This window comes from Orcinus orca, chromosome 11 (genome assembly GCF_937001465.1).
Source record: "Orcinus orca chromosome 11, mOrcOrc1.1, whole genome shotgun sequence".
NCBI lineage: Eukaryota > Metazoa > Chordata > Mammalia > Artiodactyla > Delphinidae > Orcinus > Orcinus orca.
In genome coordinates, this window is record NC_064569.1 from 44,700,778 (window position 1) to 44,722,451 (window position 21,674).

Sequence of the window (21,674 nt, forward strand, 5' to 3'; positions counted from 1 at the left end):
GGTGGCGTCAGAACGATGGAATTCTCGGAAAGAGGGGAAAGCGGTACCTCTCTACACTCGGATAAGAGTGAGCCCTGCTCAAGAGGCCTCTTAGTGACCTACGATATTCGAAGTCCAAAACCGGCCTTCAGTACCCGGCCTTGTAGCGCGGCGTGGAGGCCCAACGAATGCCTCGTTTCCAGCACGCGGTGTTGGTGAGTGAGGAGTCATGTGGCAGGAAATTACCCCGACCAGAAACAGCGCCCAGGCACTTCAGTGAGATCATGAGGCGGGGGAAAGGTCATCCTGGGCTGCTAGGGTGCCTGGGTTCTCGTTTTACCTCTGCCAATTATTTGGTGTCTGTTTAAGACTTAGGTGTCCTTAACTCTGAGCCCTTAAACATTTTATAAGCCGTTAGGTGCCCCCTAAATTTTAGCTAATTTAATTGCTTGCCTCTGTATTCCTCACAGGCAGAAAAGATGTACAAAAAGAATTTTGAAAACTAAGCACGTTTGGGAATTTTATCATTTGCAACTAGGAGAACATTCACCTATATCTTCACAGCATCCGTATTTAGTAGGAGCTCATGGAAATAATAGCTGTTATGGTTTGTCAACCACTTTATATAGTGTGTCTCTCCCTCTTACCAGAGACCTAAAGAATAGTTATTACTAGTCCCATTTTGAAGATGAGGAAACTAAGACTCAGAAATTAAGACTTTTTCTTTTTTTAATATTTATTTATTTATTGGATGCATCAGGTCTTAGTTGCAGCATGTGGGATCTTTTGTTGCAGTGTGCGGACTTCTCTCTAGTTGTGGCGCAGGGGCTCAGTTGTCCCCCGGCATGTGGGATCTTAGTTTCGCCACCAGGGATCCAACCAGCGTCCTCTGCACTGCAAGATGGATTCTTAACCAGTGGACGACCGGGGAAGTCCCAAGACTTTTTTGAATAAGATAACCCATCTAATAAGTACCAGAGTCAGGAATCAGACCCAAGACTCTGACTACAAGGCTCTTTCCATCATGCAGCTCATCCCAAAATTAACCACTGAATTATTCCAGTTGCTCCTAAAGGAAGCATTTACATCGAAGCAGTATAATACGGTACTGAGAATTGGCTAGAGGCTGGCTGTATCACAAAATGTCACTTGCTTTTCTTTTTGTTTTTGGATTAAAATGAGCATCAAGGGTAACTGTGGGAAAAGAAATATCAAAACGATACTCTGGTGTGTTCTGTGGAAAGGCAGTTCTCCTTTGGCTTGGTTAAGGTCAGAGAGTTTATTTAGTTTGAAACCGGGTAGAGTGGCCTTCCTTTTGTTTTTGTTTGTTTGTTTTTCCCTTCTGTAGTTATTCCTTATCTGCCCTATCCATTCTCCTATAGGTAGGACTCTAATTCAGGGACTCCAGCTTACCCTGGCTGCCTTATTAATGGCTTTGCCCATTACTTCCTTAAGAAAGTTCTGGGTCTTAATACTTAGTATAAATGCGAGCCAGCATTAACTTTTCCAAATGTAGTAGGCTAATCTTATCCTTGTTTCATAGGAATGTTATATCTCTGAAGTTTTTTTGAGCTGTCACGAGAAAGATAACATGTGTTAGGGAATTTCTAAACATTACCCAGGTGTTTGCTTCCTTTTATTTCCTACCCCTGCTTTTTTGAATTAGCTTTAATTATAATCAGTAACAAGTTCCTCACTCTTTTTCTTCCCAGGTCTCTCTGATAGTAGGAACTGGTTGGGCAGTGAAGAAAGTCTGCCTGTAGAAGGGGAGGTTCTTTGCATAGCGATCTAGCACTTTGACCTTTGGACTGATTCTTCTTCCACTATAACATTGCTACTTTTGTATGAGGATGGAGGGTGAACCGGTGACTTGGGAGGCCCACAGCATTGTGTAAAGTATAAGATATTTAAGAACAAGTTTGTCATCCCAGGTGGTTAGAGTTTGGCAATGTTAAGTTCTTTTTTTTATTTCTGATTTGAAAAGGTCCTATCCAGTTAAATCTTTGCAAAAGTACTAGCCAGCTGTGACATGGCCAGCTAAACCTGAAGCTTTTCATAAGCTTTCAGGTATCTCTAATAGTAGGTTTTTAGGCCAGTCCCTTGTTGTGCTAGAGTTTTGTGGTGTATGGGGAAGGATTTTGAATTTTTAAATCAGAAAAGCTATATCCTCTGTGGTACAAAATTGGAAACTTGATGCTTATGTTTGGAGGATGTATATTTGTTATGATTTACAGACTGTCATTTGTTCTACTCTTTAGATTGTAGTTAGAATCTTAATTAGTCAGAGTGAAAGATTATTTCACATAAGTTATTTTTTTCATTAGCGTTTGTTCTGCAGAAGTTATTCTTGGTGCACATTCCTTCCTGCCTTAGTTTCTCCATTTGTAAAAGATAATCTTGTCTTTTACTGGGTAAAATATAAGTACTGGGAGCTCTGACATAATCATCTTCAGTTCATTCAATGAATATTTATTCATTGGCCTATAGTGTGCCAGGCCCAGTGCTAGGAAATACAGAAATTAAAAACAAAAAACCAGTTTCTGATTATTGGAAGAAATGAGAAAGCCAGTGTTTAAAATTCCTAATGAAAAATGCTGAGGTGAAGAGATATGAAAAAGGAAGTAGAAAGAAGGGGCATCTAACTAGGCTCGGGGTGAAGGGTAGCTAAGATAAAGGGGGAGGGGCATCAAGGGAGGTTGGGGGATTGGAGCCAACTCTTTTTCTTTTTCCCATTCATGGATGGGTTTTTTAAACCCACTTTTTAAAAAAAAATTTATTTTATTTATTTATTTTTGGCAGCATTGGGTCTTCGTTGCTGCACGCGGGCTTTCTCTAGCTGCGGTGGGTGGGGGCTACTCTTTGTTGTGGTGCTCAGGCTTCTCATTGCGGTGGCTTCTCTTGTTGCGGAGCACGAGCTCTAGGCGTGCGGGCTTCAGTAGTTGTGGCGCACAGGCTTAGTTGCTCCGCAGCATGTGGGATTCTCCCCGACTAGGGCTCGAACCCGTGTCCCCTGCATTGGCAGGCGGATTCTTAACCACTGCGCCACCAGGGAAGCCCTAAACCCACTTTTATTCGTTAATTGTAAGTAGTACAGATATTCCAAAAATATAAACAGACACTTAATGGCGTCCTATATTTCAAGTGTTGTTTTTTTTTAAATTTTTATTTATTATTTATTTTTAGTTTTGGCTGCGTTGGGTCTTTGTTGCTGTGCGCGGGCTTCTCACTGCAGTGACTTCTCTTGTTGCAGAGCACGAGCTCTAGGCGTGCGGGCTTCAGTAGTTGTGGCCCGCGGGCTCAGTAGTTGTGGCCCACGAGCTCTTGAGCGCAAGCTCAGTAGTTGTGGTGCACGGGCTTAGTTGCTCCGCGGCATGTGGGATCTTCCCTGGGCCAGGGCTCGAACCCGTGCCCCTGCATTGGCAGGCGGATTCTTAACCACTGCGCCACCAGGGAAGCCCCTCAAGTTTTTGAATACAACAAGTTTATCAAACCATGAACCTGTGAGCAAGGTAGTCAGAACCCCACAGCCCAGTCACGTTGGGAAGCAGATCTCCCCCACCCTCCAAACGGTATCTTGAAGGGGGTTACGTGGCACGACATGGAACATGTAAAATCTGAGATACTACAAGCAAAGAAGCTCACGGGGCGCAAAGAGGAGGGTATGCTCCAGGGGCAAACCCCACAGCAGTAAAGGAATGGTGCAGGGGGCCAGACCCCTGCCTTCCCTCCCCTGCTTGAATGCAAGTATTTACCAGTATTAAAATAAAAGGACAAAACTAAAACCCCATTTTACAAAAAAGGCGACTGAGGGACAGTAGTGGCAAGTAACCGACTGAAGACCTGAAGGGGAAAACAGGCTTACTTTCCACAGACACTTGACCTTTCTGGGACATGGGATACAGGACAGCCTTATGGGGGGGTTGCCTTATTGAATGAGGCCTCATGAACAGGGTAGGGGTAGCAAAACAGGACGGGATCCATTTCCCAGGGAATGACTGCCTTTAGACTTCCCATGCTTTTAGCACAGAGAAGTTTCTGGGCCACTGTTAACAGAGGTGAATTTGTAAAATGGTCAAAATCTTTGGGAGGCAGGAGGGAATTAAACAGAAGGTCCCAGGTTAACTGAAGGCAAATTTACTCAACCTCGCTACAGTAAGGGACCCATGGACCTACAGTGTCCCCTCTACAATGTGCAGAGTGGAAACTCTGACCCTTTCCAAACCGGTCCTGTGTCCAAAGCTCCCCCTATGAGAGGGACACGAACATCAGGCTTTTGATTTAGAAGCCCAATCAGAGAGACACACTGTGTCCCTGAAGAGGCACCTTAAAGAACTGAACCTGGCAGGTGGGCAGATTCCTGGCACGGTGTGAACTGGGGTCGACCAGGCCTGGTGGCCTATTGCTTCCCGAAGACCAGCCTCAGACAGGAAGGGCTGGTAAGAAACCCCGGAAGAGATCCTGGGGTGAACTGGCTCTCTCTCAATCTTGCCTTCCTCCAAAACTGAGTCTGGCCTGATTCCTCTAAGGAGCACGTCTTGCAGTCATCTCTTGCCCCTAACACACTGTGAAACTGGAGACCAGAAGGTGCATAATGACTTCAGGCTGGCTCTGGTCCACACCGATGGACCCTGCTTAGACCTATTTGGCTGAGCTGCCTCTCCAGGGAAGGGAGGAGAGGGTGAGTGGGGGTGTGGCATTTCCGGTGAGGAACTGCATGGGGGCAGGGCAGGGTTCTGGCGAGAACGAGGCCTATGGAGCCAGGCTTCATGCAGAAGCAGCGGGGACACTCCCACCAAGCCATGCTGGGCTCTGGTCATGAGTCCCTTGGAACACTTGGACAAGTCTCATAGGAAAGCGGGTGGCACCAGCTCTTCCTTCACCTGGAGGCAAGGAGACCCAAAGCAGGGCAGAAAGGGGCCTCGGAACTGGATCAGCTTAGAGCCTCTTATTGCTTATTTAGTCAGAAAAGCATAGCTGGACCCCATGGCAGATTTGGCCCAAGGGCTAATCCTTAGGATGGGGCTTGGGAGAGAGGTCCCTCCTGCAATATTAGGATAGAGGCCTAGGCCAGGGCCTTAGAATCAGAAGCTCCCACTTTCCTTCAGGAGGTGTCGCTCCTGGCCAGCCCTGGAGCCCTCTTCCCCTACCTGCATGAAGCAGGATCCCACAGGCACCAGGGAATGATGCCTGGGAAATGATCACATGGGCTTTGGGGACCCTGTTCTACTCATGTGACACCAAAGGGAAAGACAAAGCCTCACAACCTTGGGACAAGGAGGGGAGGTGGCATCACAATGCTAGAGAAGGATGCTAGGCGCTCAGAACGCCAAGCTGCTGCTCCACCACCTGGTCCCGGCTAGCTCCTCACACTGCCCTAGTGTGTGGCCAGTCTGAAAAGGATAATGGGGGTAAGTCCTGAGTGGGCGGTGTTCTTGCACCTGAAGCAACTTACAAATGCTTTGTGACATCTGCCTCCAGGGAAAACAGGGGGATAGGAACCCCCTCCCGCCCGCCGGAGGGAGGGGAGGCCATGGCTAAGGCAGTGATGCTGAAGTGGGGCTCCCTCTAGGGGATCCCTTGTGTGGAGCCAACTCTTAAAGGTTGAGAGATGTTTGCAGGCACATAAGGAGAAAGGTGTTCCAGACAGAGAGCTCTGCAAGAACAAACATCATGAGAGGAACAGTTGAGGGACTCTAGATGAGTTTGGTTGGAGTGAGTTTGGTTGGGAGTGAGAATATGTGGACCAGTGAAGCTGAGGATATACTGGGGGCTGCATTATGAAGAGTTTTGAATACTGTGATAAGAATATTCAGCCACAGCCTAAAGGCAACTCCATAGTAAACCTTCTTTTAAAGCTCCTTTCATTTAAACTTACCATCCCATTGCTTCATAAAGAAGCCCTCAATTTGCCTGCCATTACACTCATAACCAACATCTATCTCTTCAGATACTATTTAAGAGGACTCCTTCCTCCACTCTCAGGTTAATCTCTCTACTTACTTTGCTCTATTTTTCAACTTCTTCTGATGACTCCATCATTCAGCATTTAAATATGCTCAAGACTCTGCCATCTTAAGAAACAGCCACTATATTTTGACTCTTTTTGTGTGTGATTAAATTAAAATATATTTCAGTTAAGTAGCTTTATGCAATTCAGATTTTCCATCAATATTGCTTTTTTTTCTTTTTTTAAAATTTGAGATATAATTGATATATTTTTACTCTTATCTGTATTCCTTCCATCACCAAGTTTTTTGAAAAAGTTGTTACACTTACCACTTCTTTATGCTCAGTTATTATTTATTATGGTGAAACTAAGCTGATGCTGCCATTGTGTTGCTTTAGGCTCATAGGCTTTAAGGGATTCAGTGGAGTTGAAAGTTTAAATAATAATTCATCAAGGTCAGCAAATAGATTAATATGTTTAAAAACTCCTAAGACATCATTAGTTAAGCACGTGTATTGGAATAAGTTTTTTTTTTTTTTTTTTTTTTTTTTTGCGGTACGAGGGCCTCTCACTGTTGTGGCCTCTCCCATTGCGGAGCACAGGCTCCGGACGCGCAGGCTCAGCGGCCATGGCTCATGGGCCCAGCCGCTCCGCGGCATGTGGGATCTTCCCGGACCGGGGCACGAACCCATGTCCCCTGCATCGGCAGGCGGACTCTCAACCACTGCGCCACCAGGGAAACCCTAAAAATTTTTTTTTTTAACTTTTTATTTTATATTGGGGTATAGCCGATTAACAATGTTGTGATTGTTTCAACAGAATTTTTATTATTCAGCATATAAGCTCAAGCAGGGAAAAAATATAGGTCATAAAACTTATCAATTAGCCAACTCAATAATAGGACCATTTTCTTTTAAAATTTTATTTATTCATCTGGTTCAAAGTTGAAAAGGTACAAATGGGCATATGGTGAAGTCACCCTCCTGTTTCTGTTTCCTAGCTACCCACTTCCCCTTTCCAGTGGCAGACGTTGTTATTGGTTTTCTATATATCCTTCCAGATATATTTTATTCATGTCTAAGCAATTATATTTTTCCTCTTTTACACAAATGGTAACATAATATAAGCACTGTTTTATATTTTTCCTTAAAATTTTTTTTTTTTTACTATACATCTTGGAGAACCTTCCAAATCAGTGTATAATGTGCTTCCTTTTATGGCTATGTAGTATTCCATTGTCTGGATGTATCATTATTATTTTAAAAATCCCCTATTGGTGAATATTTGTATTGTTTTCCATCTTTTGTTATTATTAGAATGACTTCATTTCCTGGTTTGTTTGGGACAGTCTCAGGTATGCCAATTGTCCCAGCTTAAATTTTTTTTTTCTTTATTGGAGTATAAATGCTTTACAATGATGTGTTAGTTTCTGCTTTGTAACATAGCGAATCAGCTATACATATACATATATCCCCATATCTCCTCCCTCTTGCGTCTCCCTCCCACCCTCCCTATCCCACCCCTCTAGGTGGTCACAAAACACCAAGCTAATCTCCTTGTGCTATGCTGCTGCTTCCCACTAGCTATCTGTTTTACATTTGGTAGTGTATATATGTCCAGCTTAAATATTAATAGTGTCCCTTTCTCTTATAAAAGTGTCCCGATTTGGACAAAACAAAACAATTTATTTTATGGTTACCTTAGCTAATACAATGCTGCAGTGAATAAGATTATATATCCTTTTATTTTGCAAGTTTGCAAATATAACTGTAAGTTGAATCCTAGAAGTAGAATTGCTGAGTCCAAGAGCCCGCATGCAACAACGAAGACCCAACGCAGCCAAAAATAAATAAATAAATTTATTAAAATAAAAAGGTCTATACATTTGTAATTTTGATAGATGTTGCCATATTGCCTTCCATATTGGTCATACCATTTTCCAGTCTCACCAACAATCAGAAGAGTACTTGTTTTTCCACCCTTACCTCAGTTCATTATCACTTTGTTTTTTAATGTTTGTTTTTCCAATAGGTATAAAATGCTATCTCAGTGTTTGTTTTTTTTTTTAGTGTTGTTTTTATTTTACTTTTTAAAAATTACCAATGAGGTTGAGCATCTTTTTATGTGTTTAAGAACCATTTGTGTTTCCGTTTTTATGAATTATTCATGTATTTTCCTATGTTTTTGTTGGATATTAGCCTTTTGTGAAATGAGTTGCATACATTCCTCCTCCTCCCAGTTTATCATTTGACTTTTGGTTTTCCTTTTGCAGTTTTGCCATGTAGGAATTTTTTATCTTTACGTAGTCAGATTTCTTCATCTGTATTTTCTATTCAATGAATATCAAAATCCATTATTCAGCTGGAATCACGTGTAATCTTTGATTTCCTCATCCTTCAGATCCTATAATAGGTCTCAAATCCATCTACTTCTCCCCATTCTTGCTATTCTAGTTAAGCTTCTTAATTCAGTTCTCCCTCCCATCAGTTTCATTCACTTCTATTCTTAACAGCATAGCCACAAGTGATCTTTCAGAAATGCAAATCTGGTTACGTTGTGTTTTTATGGAACCCATTGATGATTTCCCAAATCTACCATAACTTAAAATATAGAGAAAAATGAATGGGGGAAAAAACAAATGAGAGATGAGGACACTTAGCAAATGTAGATTACTCTTTTTTTAAAAAAAGATTTATTTATTCATTTTATAATTTTTTATTTTTGCTGCGTTGGGTCTTTGTTGCTGTGCGCAGGCTTTCTCTAGTTGTGACGAGTGGAGGCTACTCTTCACTGCAGTGCGCGGACCTCTCACTGTGGTGGCTTCTCGTAGCGGAGCACGGGCTCTGGGTGCATGGGCTTTAGTAGTTGTGGCACACGGGCTCAGTAGTTGTGGTTTGTGGGCTCTAGAGCACAGGCTTAGTAGTTGTGGCACATGGGCTTAGTTGCTCCGTGGCATGTGGGATCTTCCCGGGCCAGGGGTCAAACCTGTGTCCCCTGCATTGGCAGGCAGATTCTTAACCACTGTGCCACCAGGGAAGTCCAGATTACTCTTGACTATGGGGAAAATTAAAAGAACAAGAATAGCTAGAGAAGAATCTATAGTTCAGGGAAGGGGATTTTGTTTTGCATGTTTGTTTTTGTTTTGTCTTTTTAAGAAAATCATCATCTCAGTATGCTGAGGAGGAAAGCCAGTAGAGATGAAAAGGTTGAAGATAGCAGGTGAATATTATATGCTAAGATTATAGGGAGAAAAAGTGAGGTAGAAAGCTTGAGAATGGTAAATATTTAGAATAGCTTTTGTAGAAGTAAGAGAAGGCACTAACTAGAATCTTGTAGGAGTGTTGGGAAATATCTAAGAGCCTGTTTGAGATGAGAAGTTTGTAGTTTAAACATTTACGCAGAAAAAAAAATACAGATAGTTTTATGTGGGAGTGCTGTGAAACTTTCAATGGACAGATAATCCCAATCTTATGCACTTTGTTCCATGAAATAGAAAAAGAAGAAAAACTTTACAACTTGTTTTGTTAAATTACTGTATATTTTAAAACCAAAACCAGACAAGGACAGTTTAGGAAAGATAATTATAAAGACATAGGTGCAAAAATCATAAAACATACGTTTTATGATCAAGGAATTTTTATCTCAAGGATGCTAGAATGGTTAACATTAGAAAATGTGCATAATTACCAAATCAACAGATTAAGAGAGAAAATCTATTTGATCCTCCTGGTCACTGCAGAAGAAGTATTTGATAAAATTAAATACCTATTCATCTTCAAAGTTCTTAGCAAACTAGACAAGGAAAGGAATATCCTGATAAACCTGACAAAGGGTTTTTCAGGTAACAGGCCTGGTATCACAACTTCTGTTAAATATTTTATTGGAGGTCTTATTATTGTCCAGTAAGACAAGAAAAATAAGCAAAAGATATAAAGGTTACAAGAAAAGATACAAAATTGTCATTATTCACAAGTGATATTTATGAGGAAAATCCAAGTGACAGGTAAATTGTTGGGGCTAATAAGAGAGTTAAACAAGTTTGCTAGATAAAAGATCAGTATCCAGAATTCAATAGCATTCCTATATTGAAGTAATAATTATACCTATTTCTTATGGCATTACAAACTGAGAAGTGCACATGAATAAACCTATTATAGGATGCGTAAGAATTTTAGGGAGAAATTAGTTAATGGAAAGGTATACCGTATATTGCAAATTCTAAGCTGGCTCCCATGATCCCCGCCTCCTGATATTCATGCCTTGTGTAAACCCTTCCTCTTGAGTATGAATGGGAGCTGTGATTTGCTTTTTTAAATTTATTTTTATTTATTTTTGCTGTGTTGGGTCTTCGTTTCTGTGCAAGGGCTTTCCCTAGTTGTGGCAAGCAGGGGCCACTCTTCATCGCGGTGCACGGGCCTCTCACTATCGCGGCCTCTCTTGTTGCGGAGCGCAGGCTCCAGACGCGCAGGCTCAGTAGTTGTGGCTCACGGGCCTAGTTGCTCCGCGGCATGTGGGATCCTCCCAGACCAGTGCTCGAACCCGTGTCCCCTGCATTAGCAGGCAGATTCTCAACCACTGCGCCACCAGGGAAGCCCTGATTTGCTTTTAAGAAATAAAATCTGGCAAAGGTTACTCTCCCTTGTTGGCATTCAAGAAGCAAACTGCCATTTTGTGAGCTGTCCTAAGGAGAAGGCCACATGATAAGGAACTGAAGGCAGCCCCTAGCCAACACGCAGCAAGAAATTGAGGCCCTCATCCAACAGCCTGCAAGGAACTGAATGCTGCCAAAAATCATGTGACAGAAGTGGATCCTTCCCAACTTGAGCCTTAGATGAGAACTCAGCCCTGGCCAACGCTGACTGTAGCCTAGCTAAGCCATGCCCAGACAACTGACCCATAGAAACTGTGAGATAATAAATATGTGTTGTTATATACTACTAAGTTAATGATAATATTTTATGCAGCAATAGACAACTAATATACTGTGTTAAATGGAGGGAAACAATCAAAAATATGGAGGCTCTCCCCAAAGTAACTTATAAACTTAATACAATTCCAATTAAAATCTCAACAGGGTTTTGCACAGAATTTTCATGAATCCTAAAATTTTATTGATAGTAGAAGACAAAACAGAAGCCAAGATAATTTTGTAAAAGAGTGAAGAAGGGTCTGGACTTCTCTACAGGATATCAAAACTTTATAAAGCTATGTGGTAAAGATGTGATTAACTTTTTAAGAAACTGCCAGTTTTCCAAAGTGGCTTACCATTTTAAATGCCCACCAGCAATGTATGAGAGTTTTGGTTTCTCTACATCCTCATCAACACTTACTATTGTCTGTCTTTTTTATTATAGCCATTCTAATGGGCATATAGTAGTATCTCATTGTGGTTTTAATTTGCATTTCCCTAAAACCCAATGATTCTGAACAGCTTTTTATGTGCTTATTAGTCATTTGGGTGTCTTTGGTGAAGTGTCTATTCAAGTCTTCTGTACATTTTTAAATTGGGTTATTGCCTTATTATTGAGTTATAAGAGTTCTTTGTATATTCTAGATACAAGTCTTTTATCAGATATGTGATTTGCAATATTTTCTTCCAGCCAGCGGCTTGTTTTTTCATTTTCTTAATTGTATCTCTTAAAAGTCAAAAGTTTTAAATTTTATTGAAGTCTAATTTATCATATTTTTCTTTTATGCCTCATGCTTTTGGTGTTGTCTCTGGGAATTCTGCTAGCCCAGAGTCATGAAGATTTTCTCCTGTTTTCTTCTAGAAGACTATAGTTTTAAGCTTTTTCATTTAATTCTGTGATCCATTTTGAATTAATTTTTGTGTATGGTATGAGGTAAGGGTCTAAGTTTTTCTTTTTTGCATGTGGATATCCAATTATTCCAGCACTATTTGTGGAAAAATTCTTTCCTCATTGAATTGTCTTGACACCTTTGTTGAAAATCAGTTGACCATTAATATAAGGGTTTCTTTCTGGTCTCAAAATTCTGTTCCATTGATCTACATTCCTATCTTTATAATAATACCACATTCTCTTGAGTACTTTAGCTTTCTCATAAGCTTTGAAATCAATTACAGTTAGTGTAAATCTTTCAATTGTTCTTTTTCAAAATTGTTTTGGTTCTCCTACGTCTTTTGCACTTTCATCAGGTTATCAACTTCTACAAAGAACCCTACTAGGATTTTGAGAGGAATTGCATTGAAACTATATATCAATTTGGGGGAAATTACCATCTTAACAATTCTTTAATTTCTCTCAGCAATGTTTTATACTTTTTGGTGTATAAATTTTACATTTGTTTTGTTAAATTTATTCCTATTTAATTCCTTTTGATATTATTATGAATGGAATTGTTTTCTTAATTTCATTTCAGTCTGTTTATTGCCAGTGTATAAATATAGTTGATTTCTGTATATTGATCTTGTATCCTGTGACCTCCCTGGACTCATTTACTAATTCTAGTAGTTTTATTGTGGGATTTTCTACATAGACTGTCATGTCTTGAATAAGGACAGTCTTATTTCTTCCTTTCCAATCTGGATTCCTTTAAGCTATTTGTTTTTGTTTTTGTTGTTTGTCTGCTTTTTCTTAGGGCATTGTCTAGAACTTCCAGCATAATGTTGAATAGAAATGGTGAGAGCAGACACCTTTGCCTTGTTCCTGATTTTACAGGGAATGCATTCAGCCTTTTAGTGTTAGGTATGAAGTTAGCTGTAGGGTTTTTATAACTTTTTTTCTATCAAAATGAGGAAATTTCCTCCTATTATTAGCTAGGAGATTTTATCATGCATGAGTATCAGATTTTGTCAAATGCTAGTTCTGCATTTACTGAGATGATCATGGGGATTTTGCCTTTATTCTTTTAATATGCCAAATTACATTACTTGATTTTTGAACATTTAACCAGCCTTGGGTTCCTGGCACTAACTGCAGTTGATCGTGGTGTTTACACCTTTTTTATATGTTCCTGAATTCAGTTTGCTAATATTTTTTAAAATAAATTTAGTTATTTAATTTATTTATTTTTGGCTCTATTGGGTCTTTGTTGCTGCGCGTGGGCTTTCTCTAGTTGTGGTGAGTGGGCTTCTCATTGCTGTGGCTTCTCTAGTTGCGGAGCATGGGCTCTAGGCATGTGGGCTTCAGTAGTTGTAGCATGTGGGCTCGGTAGTTGTGGCTTGCGGACTCTAGAGCACAGTCTCAGTAGTTGAGGCACAAGGGCTTAGTTGTTCCGCGGCATGTGGGATCTTCCTGGACTAGGGCTCGAACCCGTGTCCCCTGCATTGGCAGGTGGATTCTTAACCACTGCGCCACCAGGGAAGTCCCTTGGTTTCCTAATAATTTTGTTGAGGTTTTTTACATCTACATTCATAAGGGATATTTGTATATAGTTTTTTTTCCTTATGATACCCAATCAGATTTTAACCTAATGATTTTTAATAACCTTTGATAATCATTACCCAAATGAACTGTTTCACTAGGGGTTGCAAAGTGGTGCTATTCTATCATTCCTTATTTATTATTTTAAATTCTTCTATAAATAAGGACTTTGCTTTGTCAACTATTTGGTCATTCAGGGATACAGTTCATATAGAAAAGGTAGGCTGTATATTTGATCTGTTTCTCTTTATTTGCTAAGTTATAGAATAATAAGTTGGTTCTGTAATATCCTCCAAAGGTTATCAGAGTTTTAAAAATTATTATGATTTTGAACAACTATGATATGTTTACATTCTTTGCAGTTGTTATTCTTTTTGATGCTCAAATGTCCCATCTCTGGACAGTGGGAGTCCCCTCAAGTTGACTCTTGAATTCTTTGACACAACCCCAAGTAGTTTTGTTTTGTTTTTTTGATGGTTGACAGATCTTTTATTAACAGTCGAAAGACTTCACACTTGTTACAATAGGAGAATAAGTGTTTCTTTAATGAATAATTAAATGAAAACTACCTAGGACCTTATAGGATTTTTAATGTGTACTAGGTTTGATACATATCTTAGAAGATAGGACTAGCTTGCTGGAATCATGAGGGTATGACCAAAAATTAGGAACAGTAATTTATAAAACATTCACCTAGATGCACTAGAGGGCAGACAGCAGAAGCAAGAAGAACTACAATCCTGCAGCCTGTGGATCAAAAACCACATTCACAGAAAGATAGACAAGATGAAAAGTCAGAGGGCTATGCACCAGATGAAGGAACAAGATAAAACCCCAGAAAAACAACTAAATGAAGTGGAGATAGGCAACCTTCCAGAAAAAGAATTCAGAATAATGATAGTGAAGATGATCCCGGACCTCGGAAAAAGGATGGAGGCAAAGATTGAGAAGATGCAATAAATGTTTAACAAAGACCTAGAAGAATTAAAGAACAAACAAACAGAGATGAACAATACAATAACTGACATGAAAACTACACTAGAAGGGATCAATAGCAGAATAACTGAGGCAGAAGAATGGATAAGTGACCTGGAAGACAGAATGGTGGAATTCACTGCTACAGAACAGAATAAAGAAAAAAGAATGAAAAGAAATGAAGACAGCCTAAGAGATCTCTGGGACAATATTAAACACAACAACATTCGCATTATAGGGGTCCCAGAAGGGGGAGAGAGAGAGAAAGGACCTGAGAAAATATTTGAAGGGATTATAGACGAAAACTTCCCTAACATGGGAAAGGAAATAGCCACCCAAGTCCAGGAAGCACAGCGAGTCCCATACAGGATAAACCCAAGGAGAAACACACCGAGACACATAGTAATCAAGTTGGTAAAAATTAAAGACAAAGAAAAATTATTGAAAGCAGCAAGGGAAAAACGACAAATAACATACAAGGGAACTCCCATAAAGTTAACAGCTGATTTCTCAGCAGAAACTCTACAAGCCAGAAAAGAGTGGCATGATATACTTAAAGTGATGAAAGGGAAGAACCTACAACCAAGAATACTGTACCTGGCAAGGATCTCATTCATATTCAATGGAGAAATCAAAAGCTTTACAGACAAACAAAAGCTAAGAGAATTCAGCACCACCAAACCAGCTCTACAACAAATGCTAAAGGAACTTCTCTAACTGGGAAACACAAGAGAAGAAAAGGACCTACAAAACCAAACCCAAAACAATTAAGAAAATGGTAATAGGAACATACATATTGATAATTACCTTAAACATAAATGGCTTAAATGCTCCAACCAAAAGACACAGTTGCTGAATGGATACAAAAACAAGACCCATATTTATGCTGTCTACAGGAGACCCACTTCAGACTTAGGGACACATACAGACTGAAAGTGAGAGGATGGAAAAAGATATTCCATGCAAATGGAAATCAAAAGAAAGCTGATTTTATCATATCAGATAAAATAGACTTTAAAATAAAGACTGTTACAAGAGACAAGGAAGGACACTACATAATGATCAAGGGATCAATCCAAGAAGAAGATGTAACAATTATAAATATATGTGCACCCAACATAGGAGTACCTCAATACATAAGGCAACTGCTAACAGCTATAAAAGAGGAAATCGACAGTAACACAATAATAGCGGGGACTTTAACACCTCACTTACACCAATGGACAGATCATCCAAAATGAAAATAAATACGGAAACAGAAGCTTTAAATGATACAATAGACCAGATAGGTTTAATTGATATTTATAGGACATTCCATCCAAAAACAGCAGATTACACTTTCTTCTCAAGTGTGCACGGAACATTCTCCAGGATAGATCACATCTTGGTTCACAAATCAAGCCTCAGTAAATTTAAGAAAATTGAAATCATATCAAGCATCTTTTCTGACCACAATGCTATGAGATTAGAAATCAGTTACAGGGAAAAAACCGTAAAAAACACAAACACATGAAGGCTAAACAATACGTTACTAAATAACCAAGAGATCACTGAAGAAATCAAAGAGGAAATCAAAAAATACCTAGAGACAAATGACAATGAAAACACAATGATCCAAAACCTATGGGATGGGCTTCCCTGGTGGCGCAGTGGTTGAACGTCCGCCTGCTGATGCAGGGACACGGGTTCGTGCCCCGGTCCGGGAAGATCCCACATGCCGTGGAGCAGCTGGGCCCATGAGCCATGGCCGCTGAGCCTGCGCGTCCGGAGCCTGTGCTCCACAACGGGAGAGGCCACAACAGTGAGAGGCCCGCGTACCGCAAAAAAACAAAACAAAACAAAACAAAACCTATGGGATACAGCAAAAACAGTTCTAAGAGGGAAGTTTATAGCTATACAAGCCTACCTCAAGAAACAAGAAAAATCTCAAATAAATAATCTAACCTTACACCTAAAAGAACTAGAGAAAGAAGAACAAACAAAACCTAAGGTTAGCAGAAAGAAAGAAATAATAAAGATCAGAGCAGAAATAAATGAAATAGAAGCAAAGAAAGCAATAGCAAAGATCAATAAAACTAAAAGCTGGTTCTTTGAGAAGATAAACAAGATTGATAAACCATTAGCCAGACTCATCAAGAAAAAGAGGGAGAGGACTCAAATCAATAAAATTAGAAATGAAAAAGGAGAAGTTACAACAGACACCGCAGAAATACAAAGCATCCTAAGAGACTACTACAAGCAGCTCTATGCCAATTAAATGGACAACTGGAAGAAATGGACAAATTCTTAGAAAGGTATAAGCTTCCAAGACTGAACCAGGAAGAAATAGAAAGTATGAACAGACCAATCACAAGTAATGAAATTGAAACTGTGATTAAAAATCTTCCAACAAAAGTCCAGGACCAGATGACTTCACAGGTGAATTCTATCAAACATTTAGAGAAGAGCTAACACCCATCCTTCTCAAACTCTTCCAAAAAATTGCAGAGGAAGGAACACTCCCAAACTCATTCTATGAGGCCACCATCACCCTGATACCAAAACCAGACAAAGATACTACAAAAAAACAAAATTACAGACCAATATCACTGATGAATATATGCAAAATCCTCAGCATGCAAAAATCCTCAGCAAAATACTAGCAAACAGAATCCAACAGCACATTGAAAGGGTCATACACCATGATCAAGTGGGATTTATCCCAGGGATGCAAGGATTCTTCAGTATACGCAAATCATCAGTGTGATACACCATATTAACAAATTGAAGAATAAAAACCATATGATCATCTCAATAGATGCAGAAAAAGCTTTTGACAAAATTTGACACCCATTTAGGATAAAAACTCTCCAGAAAGTGGGCATAGAGGGAACCTACCTCAACATAATAAAGGCCATACTTGACAAACCCACAGCAAACAATGGTGAAAAACTGAAAGCATTTCCTCTTAAGATCAGGAACAAGACAAGGATGTCCGCTCTCACCACTATTATTCAACTTAGTTTTGGAAGTCCTAGCCATGGCAATCAGAGAAGAAAAAGAAATAAAAAGAATACAAATTGGAAAAGAAGAAGTAAAATTGTCACTGTTTGCAGATGACATGATACTATACATAGAGAATCCTAAAAATGCCACCAGAAAACTACTAGAGCTAATCAATGAATTTGGTAAAGTTGCAGGATACAAAATTAATGCACAGAAATCTCTTGCATTCCTATACGCTAATGATGAAAAATCTGAAAGAGAAATTAAGGAAACACTTCCATTTACCATTGCAACAAAAAGAATAAAATACCTAGGAATAAACCTACCTAGGGAGACAAAAAACCTGTATGCAGAAAACTATAAGACACTGATGAAAGAAATTAAAGATGATACCAACAGATGGAGAGATACACCATGTTCTTGGATTGGAAGAATCAATATTGTGAAAATGACTATACTACTCAAAGCAATCTACAGATTCAGTGCAATCCCTATTGAATTACCAATGGCATTTTTTACGGAACTGGAACAAAAAATCTTAAAATTTGTATGGAGACACAAAAGACCCCGAATAGCCAAAGCAGTCTTGAGGGGAAAAAATGGAGCTGGAGGAATCAGACTCCCTGACTTCAGACTATACTACAAAGCTACAGTAATCAAGAGAATATGGTACTGGCACAAAAACAGAAACATGGATCAATGGAACAAGATAGAAAGCCCAGAGATAAACCCACGCACCTATGGTCAACTAATCTATGACAAAGGAGGCAAGGATATACAATGGAGAAAAGACAGTCTCTTCAATAAGTGGTGCTGGGGGGCTTCTCTGGTGGCGCAGTGGTTGAGATGCAGGGGACACGGGTTCGTGCCCCGGTCCAGGAAGATCCCACATGCCGCGGAGTGGCTGGGCCCGTGAGCCATGGACGCTGAGCCTGTGTGTCCGGAGCCTGTGCTCTGCAACGAGAGAGGCCACAACAGTGGGAGGCCCGCGTACTGCAAAAAAAAAAAAAAATGGTGCTGGGAAAACTGGACAGCTACGTGTAAAAGAATGAAATTAGAACACTCCCTAACGCCATACACAAAAATAAACTCAAAAATGGGTTAGAGACCTAAATGTAAGACCGGACACTATAAAACTCTTAGAGGAAAACATAGGAAGAACACTCTTTGACATAAATCACAGCAAGATCTTTTTTGATCCACCTCCTAGAGTAATGGAAATAAAAACCAAAATAAACAAATGAGACCTAATGAAACTTAAAAGCTTTTACACAGCAAAGGAAACCATAAGCAAGATGAAAAGACAACCCTCAGAATGGGAGAAAATATTTGCAAACGAATCAACGGACAAAGGATTAATCTCCAAAATATATAAACAACTCATGCAGCTCAATATTAAAGAAACAAACAACCCAATCCAAAAATGGGCACAAGACCTAAATAGACATTTCTCCAAAGAAGACGTACAGATGGCCAAGAAGCACTTGAAAAGCTGCTCAACATCACTAATTATTAGAGAAATGCAAATCAAAACTACAATGAGGTATCACCTCACACCAGTTAGAATGGACATCATCAGAAAATCTACAGACAACAAATGCTGGAGAGGGTGTGGAGAAAAGGGAATCCTCTTGCACTGTTGGTGGGAATGTAAATTGATACAGCCACTATGGAGAACAGTATGGAGGTTCCTTAAAAAACTAAAAATAGAATTACCAAATGATCCAGCAATCACACTACTGGGCATATACCCCGAGAAAACCATAATTCAAAAAGACACATGCACCCCAGTGTTCACTGCAGCACTATTTACAATAGCCAGGTCATGGAAGCAACTTAACGCCCATCGACAGACAAATGGATAAAGAAGATGTGGTACATATATACAATGGAATATTACTCATCCATAAAAAGGAACAAAATTGGGTCATTTGTTGAGCCGTGGATGGATCTAGAGACTGTCATACAGAGTGAAGTAAGTCAGAAAGAGAAAAACAAATATTGTATATTAACGCATATATGTGGAACCTAGAAAAATGGTACAGATGAACTGGTTTGCAGGGCAGAAGTTGAGACACAGATGTAGAGGACAATTGTATGGACACCAAGGTGGGAAAGCCGCGGGGGGGTGGGGATGGTGGTGTGATGAATTGGGCGATTGGAATTGACATGTATACACTGATGGGTATAAAATGGATGAGTAATAAGAACCTGCTGTATGAAAATAAATAAATAAACAAACATTCACCTAATAGCTTTCCTAAACATTAGTTCCCCTGAAATTAAATCAGGAAATAAAATTTCTGTTTATACCCAGTTTTAGATATGATTCATAACAGATGTTAATTTTATAATTTTTTTTTTTTTGCGGTACACGGGCCTTGAGCTCACTGTTGCGGCCTCTCCCGTTGCAGAGCACAGGCTCCGGACGTGCAGGCTCCGGACGCGCAGGCTCAGTGGCCATGGCTCACGGGCCTAGCCGCTCTGCGGCATGTGGGATCTTCCCGGACCGGAGCACGAACCTGTGTACCTTGCATCGGCAGGCAGACTCTCAACCACTGTGCCACCAGGGAAGCCCTAATTTTATAATTTTGATGCTACCCTTTTTTTTTTTTTTTTGCTGTACGCGGGCCTCTCACTGCTGTGGCCTCTCCCGCTGCGGAGCACAGGCTCTGGACGCGCAGGGTCAGCGGCCATGGCTCACGGGCCCAGCCGCTCCGCGGCATGTGGGATCTTCCCGGACCGGGGCACGAACCCGCGTCCCCTGCATCGGCAGGCGGACTCTCAACCACTGCGCCACCAGGGAAGACCCTGATGCTACCTTTTTAAAGGTACTCAATAAAAATTCAAATCTCATTTTTTAAGATTACGAATTTAAAGTGTGCAGTAAAACAACCCCAGTATTCTTTGATAGCTTCCTTGCTTACTGGTCTGGATATGCATTGTACATATTGTTTTCTCTTATTTTTGCCATTATATCTTTGGAATATATTCCTAGAAGTAGAACTGTTAGGTTGAAGGGTAAAATGATATGTAATTTTGCTAAATAGTGCAAAAGGAGTTATGCTATTCTCTATTTCCACGAACAATATATGACAGCCTTTTTACTACAGTCTCTCCCACTTGTTTGACTACTCAGTTTGTTGTCAAGCTTTTGGATTTTTGCCAGTCTGGTAGGTGAGAAATGGTATCTCCAAGTAGTTTTAATTTTAACATATTTTTCTGTTCAACAACACATTTCAATAAGTTAATGATAGTGAGTCCACATTAACATATAAAGAAAGAAATTTGCCATTAGGCATCTAAAATTTATGAGTTGGCTCTGATTCTCAAGCTGAAGGTTATTTACTTAGATTTGCGGTAAGGAATAAGATGGATTTGTTTAGACAACTATTATGTTAATAAAATATTCAATAAAAAAAAGATGGATTTGTTATACTCAACATGGCATAGTAAATATCAACTGTGGTCTCACACTTGGAAAATGCTTTGTAATCAATAAAGTACTTTTACAGTCATTATCTAATTTGACTGTCATGATTATCCCTGAGAAATAGAACAGATACTGTGCCCATTTTGTAGAAGGGGAAACTGATGTTTTAAAAGATTGAGATTTTCCAATTTAACACAGCAAATGATAGAGCTGGGTTTAAATTTCAAAGTTCTGATCTACTTACAAATTCTGTGCTTTCTCTTCCTGGTATTTGCTAAAGGGTGCATGACCTATATTATCCAGGCGGTGGCAGTGTTCTCTTAATGTTCATTGAGATTCACTTTCCCATTGGAGATACTTAAAAGAAATTGGGGCTTACCTGGTGGTGCAGTGGTTGAGAGTCCGCCTGCCGATGCAGGGGACCCGGGTTCGTGCCCCGGTCGGGGAAGATCCCACATGCCGCGGAGCGGCTGGGTCTGTGAGCCATGGCCGCTGAGCCTGCGCGTGCGGAGCCTGTGCTCCACAACGGGAGAGGCCACAGCAGTGAGAGGCCCGCGTACTGCAAAAAAAAAAAAAAAAAGAATAGGCCAAAATATTAGGTATCACTGCTTTAACACTTAAGATAAAAAGCTGATTTGAGGAAAATGGTTGAACTTTCACCTCTGAAATCCTAGGATTATTTCTTTATTATTTCTGACCCCGAAAGATATATATATCAGAATTCTAAATTTTACAGTCAAATCAGATTAGTATGGGAACAATGTTGAATTGAGACAGAAAGTCTGGATTCTGGTTTCAGATATTTGACCCCTATGACCTTATGCAAGTGAGTTTACCTTTCCGGGTTTTTTTATTTTCAATCTGAAAATAAGAGAGGACAAAGGAAAGGAACTATCCAATTCATCAGTATTCTGACTCATTATCATCTCCACAGTCTCACCCTTCTTGCAGTGTTAGATTTAACCATATG

General features: G+C 39.9%; 1 protein-coding gene across 3 annotated transcripts in view; it reads left to right on the plus strand.

Moving 5' to 3' along the window:
- The window catches only part of RBMS2 (RNA binding motif single stranded interacting protein 2), a 104,190-nt gene that overhangs the window by 15,730 nt on the left and 66,786 nt on the right, over positions 1 to 21,674 (plus strand). The window contains exon 1 of one of the 3 annotated variants that reach the window (XM_033436015.2): positions 50 to 194. The exons of 1 other annotated variant lie outside the window; for it this stretch is intronic. The gene's annotated coding sequence lies outside the window, so the exon portion shown is untranslated. Of the gene's footprint in view, positions 1 to 49; positions 195 to 21,674 lie in introns of those variants that run through there. One more of the 3 variants, XM_049694484.1, reaches the window with a different exon arrangement.